The sequence below is a fragment of the Mustela erminea genome, chromosome 1, assembly GCF_009829155.1.
Source record: "Mustela erminea isolate mMusErm1 chromosome 1, mMusErm1.Pri, whole genome shotgun sequence".
NCBI classification, from domain to species: Eukaryota; Metazoa; Chordata; class Mammalia; order Carnivora; family Mustelidae; genus Mustela; species Mustela erminea.
The window spans coordinates 113136778-113146027 of NC_045614.1; positions in this window are offsets into that span (position 1 = coordinate 113136778).

Consider the following 9250-nt stretch of genomic DNA (forward strand, 5'->3'; position numbering starts at 1 on the left):
GAATTACTGGATCATATGGTAGTTCTATTCTTAACTTTTTGAGGAATAAACATGCTCTTTTCTGTAGTGGCTACACTACATCCCCACCAATAGTGTACAAGTGTTCCCATTTCTCAACATCCTCTCTGACGGTTGTCATATCTTGCCTTTTTTATAATTCGGTAAGTGTTAAGGGATATATCATTGTGGTTTTGATTTGCATTTTCCTAATAATTTGTGCTATTAAGCACCTTTTCATATGCTTGTTGTCCATCTGTATGTCCTCTTTGGAGAAGTATCTATTCAGATCCTCTGCCCATTTTTTTTTTTTTAAGATTTCATCTATTTATTTGACAGAGATCACAAGTAGGCAGAGAGGCAGGCAGAGAGAGAGGAGGAAGCAGGCTCCCTGCTGAGAAGAGAGCCCAATGCGGGGCTCGATCCCAGGACCCTGGGATCATGACCTGAGCTGAAGGCAGAGGCCTTAACCCATTGAGCCACCCAGGCGCCCCCTCTGCCCATTTTTAAATCAAGTTTTGTTGTTGTTGTTATTGTTGTTGGGTTCTATGAATTCCTTTATGTTTTGGATATTAATCCCTTATTGGATATATGGTTTACAAATATCTTCTCCATTCAGTAGGTTGCCTTTTTGTTTTGATGATGGTTTCTTTTGCTGTGCAAAAGTTTTTTAGTTTGATATAGTCATGTTTGTTTATTTTTGCTTTTGTTTCCTTTGCCTTTGGAGTAAGATCCACAAAGACGTTACTAAGACCAATATCAAGGAGTTTATGCCTATGTTTTCTTCTAGGAATTTTATGGTTTCAGGTGTTACATTCAAGTGTTCAATCTATTTTGAGTTACTTTTATGTAAAATAGCCGTTTAGTTTCATTCCTTTGCATGTAGCAGTCCAGTTTCCCAGCACCATTTATTTAAGAGTTTCTCCTTTCTCCATTGTGTGCTCTTGGATCTTTTGTCATAGATTTATTGTCTCTATATATGTGGATCTATTTTATTACTTGCATTACTGTTCCATTTATTTGTGTATCTGTTTTTTTACCAATGCCATACTGTTTTAATTAATCTCGCTTTGTGCTATAGCGTGAAATCAGAGAGTTTAGTATCTCTGGCTTTGGTATTTTTACTTACTCTTTCTCAAGATTGCTTTGGCTATTTGGGATCTTTTGTGGTTCCATGAAAATTTTAGAATGATTTTTCCTTGTTCTCTGGAGTATGCCATTGGTATTTTGATACGTATTGCATGGAATCTGTAGATTGTCTTCTTCAATTTCTTTCATTAGTGTCTTGTAGTTTTCAGTGTATAGGTCTTTAACCTTTTGGCTAAATTTATTTCTGAGTGTTTCACTCTTTTCAATGCAATTATTGTTTCTTTTAAAAGATTTTCTTTGTTTGTCAGAGAGAGAGCAAGAGTGAGACAGTGAGCGAGCACAAGCAGGGGGAGTAGCAGGCAGAGGGAGAGACAGGCTCCCCGCTGAGCAGCGAGCCTGATGTGGGACTTGATTCCAGGACCCTGCGATCATGACCTGAGCCAAAAGCAGATGCTTAACTGACTGACCCACCCAGGTGCCCCCTTTCAATGCAATTATAACGAGGATTTGTTTATTAATTTCTGGGTTTTTTTGGTTATTAGTATATAGAAATGCCACAGATTTCTGCATATTGATTTTGTATCATGCAAATTTACTGAACTCATTTATTAGTTCTAAGAGTTTTTTGGTGGATTCTTTAGGATATCCTATGTAACATCATGCTATCTGCAAATAGTGACAGTTTTACTTCTTCCTTTCTGATTTAGATGCCTGTTATTTCTTTTTCTTGCCTAATTGCTTTGGCCAGGACTTCTAATACTATGTCGAATGAAAGTGGTAAGAGTGGGCACACTTATCTTGTTCCATTCTTTTTTTTTTCTTGTTCCCATTCTTAAAGGAAAAGTTTTCAGCTTTTCACCATTAAGTATGATGTTAGATTGTAAGACTGTCACATACGACAATTTGTTGAGGTACCCACTTTTGGTACTCAATACCCACTTTGTTGAGAGATTTTTTAACCATAATTGGATGTTACATTTTGTCAAATGGTTTTTCTGTATCTATTGAGATGATCATGTGATCTTTATCTTTCATTTTGTTAAGGTGATGTATCATGTTGATTGATTTGCTGATATTGAACTATCCTTAAATATCTAGAAAAAATAAATAAATACACTTGGCCATAGTGCATGACCCTTTTAATGTATTGTTGGATTTCATCTGCTAATATTTTGTTGAGGACTTTTGCATCAATGTTCACCAAGGATATTGGCCTATAATTTTCTTTTTTTGTAGTGTCCTGTCTGGTTTGGTGTCAGGGTAATGTTGACCCCATAAAATGTGTTTGGCAGCTTTCCCTCCTTAGTTTTTTGAAATAGTTTGAGGAGGATAGGTAGTAAATCTTTGAATGTTTTGTAGAATTTACCAGTGAATCCACCTGATCCCAGACTTTTTTTTTTTAATTGGGAGGCTTCTGATTACTCTTTCAATCTGCTTACTAGTAATTGGACTATTCAGATTTTCTACTTATTGGTAATTCAGTCTTAGAAGATCGTATGTTTTTAGGAATTTATCCATTTCCTCTAGGTTGTCCAGTTTGTTGGCATGTAATTGTAGTCTCATGATCCTTTGCATTTCTGTGGTATCAATTGTAACTTCTCTTTAATTCTTGATTTTATTTATTTGAGTCCTCTCTTTTTTCTTGGGTTGTCTAGCTAAGGGCTTGTTGATTTGGTTTATCTTTTCAAAGAATCAGCTTAGTTTCATTTATCTTTTCTTTTGGCCTTTTAGTCTTTATTTCATTTATTTCCATTCTGATCTTTATCATTTCCTTCCTTTTATTAATACTTGACTTTGTTCTTTTTCTAGTTCTTTTAGCTGTAAAGTTAAGAGAGATTTTTTTCCTTTTTTTTTTTTTTTTTTTAGGTGGGCCTGTATTACTATGAACTCCCCTCTTAGAATTGCTTTTGCAGCACCCTCTAGATTTTGATATGTTCTGTTTCTTTTTCCATTTGTCTCTAGGTAATTCTTTATTTCTCCTTTGATTTCTTTGATGACCCATTGGTTGTTTAGTAGTATGTTATTTAATCTTCACATTTTCGTGGTTTTTTCCATTTTCCTCTTGTAAATTAATTTCTAGTTTCAGGTGAGAAAAGGTACTTTATGTGATTTAGATTTTCTTGAATTTACTGATACTTGTTTTGTGGCCCAGCATGTGACTGTTTTGGAAAATGTTCCACCTACATTCCATCTGCTTTAGGATGGAATGTTCTGCATATATCTAGTAAGTCCATCTTATCTAATGTGTTGTTTAAGGCCAGTATTTTCTAATTATTTTTTTTTGCTTGGATGATCTATCCATTGTTGAAAGGAAGGTATTAAAGTCCCTTACTATTACTGCATTGCTTTCAATTTATCTCTTTAGTTCTGTTAATATTTGCTGTATATACTTTGGAGCTCTTATGTTGGGTGCATATATATTTATAAATGTATATTTTCTTGCTGGATTGAACTCTTTATCATTTTTTAAAAAAAGATTTTATTTATTTATTAGATGGAGAGAAAGAGAGATCATAAGTAGGCAGAGAGGCAGGCAGAGAGAGAGAGAGTGGGGGGAAGCAGGCTCCCTGTTGAGCAGAGAGCCTGATGCAGGGCTCGATCCCAGGACCCTGAGACTATGACCCAAGCTGAAGGCAGAGGCTTTAACCCACTGAGTCATCCAGGCATCCCTCTTTATCATTTTTTAAAAAAAGATTTTCTTTATTTGAGACAGAGCAAGAGAGTGAAGGAGCACAAGCAGGGGAAGCAACAGAGGGGGAGGGGGAAGCAGGCTCCTCACTGAGCAGGGAGCTGGACATGGGGCTTGATCCCAGAATCCTGGGATCATGACTTGAGCCAAAGGCAGATGCTTAATGGACTGAGCCACTCAGGTGCCCTGACCCCTTTATCATTATGTAATGCCTTTTTTGTCTTTTATTAGTCTTTGTTTTAAAGTCTGTTTTGTCTGATATGCATATAATTACTCCGGTTTTCTTTTCATTTCCATTTGCATGGAATAATCTTTTTCTATCCCTTCATTTTCAGTCTGTACATGTATCTAGATCTGAACTGATATTCTTGTAGTCACCATAATAGTTCTGGCCTTTTTTTTTTTTTTTTTAATCTATTCGGCCACCCTCTAGGTTTTGACTGATGAATTTCGTCACTTCCAGTGACAGTAATTATTGAGCATATTATTATTATTGCCATATTGTTGTTTTCTGGCTGTTTGGTAGTTTCTCTCTGTTCCTTCTTTTCTTGGTCTCTTCCCTTGTGATGGTTCGTTGCCTTTCTTTTCCTACCTTCCTGTCTCATTCTCTTCTTTTCCTCTTCCTCTTTTTACCTCTCTCTCTTCTTTCTCAATATTGTTTGGGCTCCTTTCTCTTTTTCATGTATCTATTGTAGGCTTTTGGTTGTGGTTACCATGAGGTTTATATATACTGGAACAAATACAGAGCAGTCTATTTTAGGCAGATAGTTGCTTAAGTTTGAACACATTCTAATAGCACTACATTTTTACTCCACCTCCCTAGTTTTGTTTTGAATGTCCTATTCTACATCTTTTATTTTGTGTATCCCTTAATAACATCTTGTAGTTACAATTGATTTTTATTATTTTTGCCTGTTAATCTTCATACTAGCTTTGTAAGTGGCTGATCCACTGTCTTTATTATGTATTTGCCTTCACCAGTGATATTTTTCTTTCATTTGTTTTATTATTCCTGGTTATAGCTTTTTCTGTTCCACTTAAAGAAGACCCTTTAACATTTCTTGTAAAGTTGGTTAAGTGATGAACTCCTTTGGTTTTTGCCTATTGGGAACCTTCAATTCTAAATGATTATCTTGCCGGGTAGAGTATTCTTGGTTGGAATACTTTTAATGCTTTAAATATATCTTGCCAGTCCCTCTGGCCTGCAAAGTTTCTGCTGGAAAGTCAGCTGATAGTTTTATGGGGTTTTTCTTGTGTATGATTGTTTTCTTGCTGCTTTTAAGACTCTCTCTTTAACACTTACCATTTTAATTATAAATGTCTTCGTTACTTTCTTTGGGTTCATCTTATTTGGAACTCTGTGCTTCTTGGACCTGGATGCCCTTTTCTTTTCCCAGGTTAGGGAAGTTTTCAGCCATTATTTCTTGAAGTAAGTTTTCTGCCCCCCTCTCTCTCTCTGCTTTTTCTGGGACCTCTATAATGTGAATGTTAGTGTATGTGTTTTCCTAGCAGCCCCTTAAGTATCCTTATTTTTACAGAATTCTTGTGTCTTTCCCCTCTTCTGGTGATTTCCCCTATTCTCCCTTTGATTGCTGATCCATTCTTCTGCATCATCTTATCTGCTTTTGACTATCTCTAGTGTATTTTTCTTTTGAATTATTATATTCTTCAGCTCTGGTATGTCTTACATTTTCTCTTTGTTGAAGTTTTCCCTGTGTTCCTCCATTCTTCTCCCAATTTCAGTGAGCATTTTTTATGACCATTACTTCGAACTCTTTATCAGATGAATTACCTCTATTACATTAGGATTTTTTTCCTGGAGTTTTTATCTTGTTTGGTTTAAAACATATTTCTCTGTCCCATTTTTATTTTCTATGTTTGTTTCTATAAATTAGGTGGAATGGATGCCTATCCTGGTCTGGAAGGAGTGGCCCTATGTAGGAGCATTTCCTGTGGAGACTATTGTGTGACTAGAAGCTTTGGCAGGCTGGCAGGAGTTAAGCAGGTGTGGGCTGGGGTGGGAGGGGTATATCAGGACACTCACTCCATGTCAGGACTGCCTTGGCATAGTGGTTTTAGCTGGAGTGAGTATAGGCCAGGGCGTTCTTAGGTGCACCACGCCAGGGCCACCTTGATGGGACAGCTGGATTTGGAGTGGTCATGGGCTGGGGGACCTAGAGTGTGCCCTGTCAGGGCCACCCTGGAGGCAGTCCCTGGGTACACAGTGCCAGAGCTGCCCTGGCAGGCTGGCTGGATCTGGAGCAGGCTGGGGTCCTGGGGCACACTGTGCCAGGGCTGTCTTTGCAGGATATGGGCTGGGAGAGACTCCTGGGTGTGATGCACTGGGGCTGTATTCGTGGGATGACTGGGTTGGGTGCATGCTGGGAGTGGAGGGAGTAGTCTTTGTGCCAGAGACCATCTTGTGGGGGTTGGCTGGAGCTGGTGTGGGCTAGGGGTCTAGGGTGTACTGGGGCAGCCCTAACAAGGCTGGCGTGAGCTCCTGGACCCTGCTCCTGCCTGTGCTGTCAAGGTGGAGGGTGAGTGTAAAAAATGGCACTCACAGTGCCTCTTACCCTGCAGAGAGTTCCAGCAGTTCCCTGCCAGTTTGGTGGATGCCCTGAGGTTAGTAAATGAATTTGCTTTGCTTCTAATCTAATTAGCCTTTAAGCCACTGTTGATTTGACTGTGCCTCAGGGTAGGGGAGTCTGGACTGGGACCCTCAGTGACATGCCTTCCTACTGCACTGGGGGGTGTGTTCCCATGGTTACCATGTCTCCGTCTCTTCTAGTCTTCTGTGTGGTCCCTCTATTGTGTACTGGGTAGAGGCTCTTCAATCAGCCCTCAGTTCTTCAGAAGGAATTGCTCTGTATGTAGGTGTACATAGTGTGTCAGTGGGAGGAGGTGAGCTTATTACGGTCTTTCTCTGCTGCCATCTTGGACCATCTTCCTTGATTTTACTCCTTTTGTCTTTTAACCTTCATGCTTGCTTTCTAAGTGATTGATCCACTAGTTTTATTATACTTTTCCAGTGAGATTTTTAAAAAAAATGTTCGTTATCTCTAAACCCATTGTGGGGCTTGAACTCACAACCCCAAGATCAAGAGTTGCACCACTATCCTGACTATCCTAGCCAGACGCTGTTTTCTAGTAAGATTTTTGCTTTAATATGCTTTATTAGTGACATTTCTTTTCAGCATAAGTAAATCCCTTTAAAACATTGTAAGGCTGGTTTAGTGCTGATTAACTTCTTTAGCTTTTGCTTACCTGGAAAGCTTTTAATTTCCCCTTCAATTCTGAATGGTAATCTTGCTGGGCAGGGAATACTCGGTTGGAAGTTTTTTCCTTTCTGAACTTCAAATATGTCATGCCATTTCCTCTTGGCCGGTAAAGTTTCTGCAGAAAAATCTGATTGCTTTATGGGGTTTTCCTTATATATCACAAGTTGTTTTTCCTCCTGCTGCTCATGATTCTGTTTAATTTATACCATTTTTAAAAAAAGATTTTATTCATTTATTTGAAAAAGTGAGTGAGACAGACAGCATGAGCGGTGGGTGGGTGGGGGGAGTGGAGGAGCAGAGGGAGAGAGAGAAGCAGACTCCCTGGTAAGCAGGGAGCCTGTTGGGGGCTGGATCCCAGGAGTCCAGAATCATGAACTGAGCAGAAGGCAGACACTTATCTGAGCCACCCAGGTACCCCTAATTTCTACCATTTCAATTACAACTGTGTTGGTGTGGTTTTCTTTGGTTTGTCCTGGACCTGGATGTCTGATTCCTTTCCCAGATTAATTTTCAGCCAGTATTTCTTCAAATTTTTTTCCTGCCCCTTTCTGTCTTCCTCTGGGATCTATATAATGTGAATACTATTCTGTTTGATAAGACCCAAAGGTCCCTTACGGCATTCTCACTTTTCTTAATTCTTTCTTCATTCCGATACTTTGTCTGGGTGAGTTCCATTGCTCCTCCTCCAGCTCCCTGATCTGTTCTCCTACATCATCCAGTCTCTTGGTGGGACTCTCTAGTGTATTTTTTACTTCAGTTATAACTTCTCTTTTTTACTTTCTTAATATATTCTCCTTGTTGAAGTTCTGTGCTCATCCTTTCTTCTCCCGAATTTGGTGAGGATCCGTATGACCACTTTATCAGGTAGTCTGCAAATCTGTTTCATTCATTTCTTCTCCTGAGGTCTTGTGCTTTTGTTTGGAGCTATTCTTCTATCCCCTAATTTTGCCCAACTCTGTATTTTTCTATATATTAGGTAAGTCAGTGACCTTTCACAGTATTGAAGAAGTAGCCTTTTGTAGGAGATGTCCCGTAGGATGCAGAAGGACGGTCTCCTCTGGTCCCCTCCATGAGCCGTGCGCTCCCTGCTATCGTGTGGGGCTATGGCTGGGGTGCGCTGGTGGGCGGGCTGGTCCCTGGCCTGACTGTGGGGTGTCGGGACTACTGTGTGTAGGTGGGGCTCTCAGTGGCTTGTAACCTCTCTGGAGCTGGCAGATTCCAGGGAGAATTCCAAAAGCGGCCACCAGTGCTGGTACTACTGAGGGAGACTGAGATTACAGATGTGGCTCCCACCAGCATCTCAGTCCCCAGGGAGTCTGCTGTTTCCTGCCTCTTTGGCAGATGCTTTATGGTTAATAAATAGGTCTCCTTTACTTAGTCTATGTGTTTTTTAAATTGGTGTTTTTGCACTGGTTTCTGGGTACAGTGAGTCTGTGCCTCAGCCCTTTAAGAGTGGGTTTCCCAGTTTTCCTGGACATAATCCCTACTGATTTTCAGAACCTGGTGTTTTGGGGGTTCATCTCTCTTGATCGCCTGTGGAGGATCTGAGGTTTGGGGTATCTGATGTAGAGCTCAAATCCCTCCCTCCTCAGGGAACAGTTCCATACCTTTGCGATCCGTCACTACTGTGCTTCCCCGTGGCTGAGATTTTCTCCCCCGACAAGTCCACGTCTTTGCCTCTTTCCCACCTTGATGCTGTCCTTTCAGACTGCGTTGTGGAGGCTCTGTTCATTCAGCTTTCAGTTCCTGTCAGAGAACTATGGAGTTGTTGATTTGTTGTATTCATAGGAGGAGATGGGCTCAGGATCTTGTTACACTGCCGTCTTGAACCCCACTTTGTTCTGCCATTTTTCTTTTTTGAAAAAGAGACTGCATGTACAAGCCAGGGACGGGGTGCTGGGCAGAGGGAGGGAAAAAGTGAATCTTAAGCAGAGTCCATGCTCAGCACGGAGCCCCGTGTGGGGCTCGATCTCACAACCCGGAGACCACGACCTTAGCGGAAATAAAGAGTTGGATGTTTGACCAAGCCCCCCTGCCACTTCTCGAGTGTGTCGCCTTCGTTATTCCTCATATGAGTCTCAGCACTTTTATCTGTGAAAGAGGGCTGAGTGTGAACTAATAAAACTGAACTGTGGCAACAAGGGCTCTAAGTGTCCTTCACGACTGGACAGACAGAGAGCTAGCCAGCAAGCCTGCA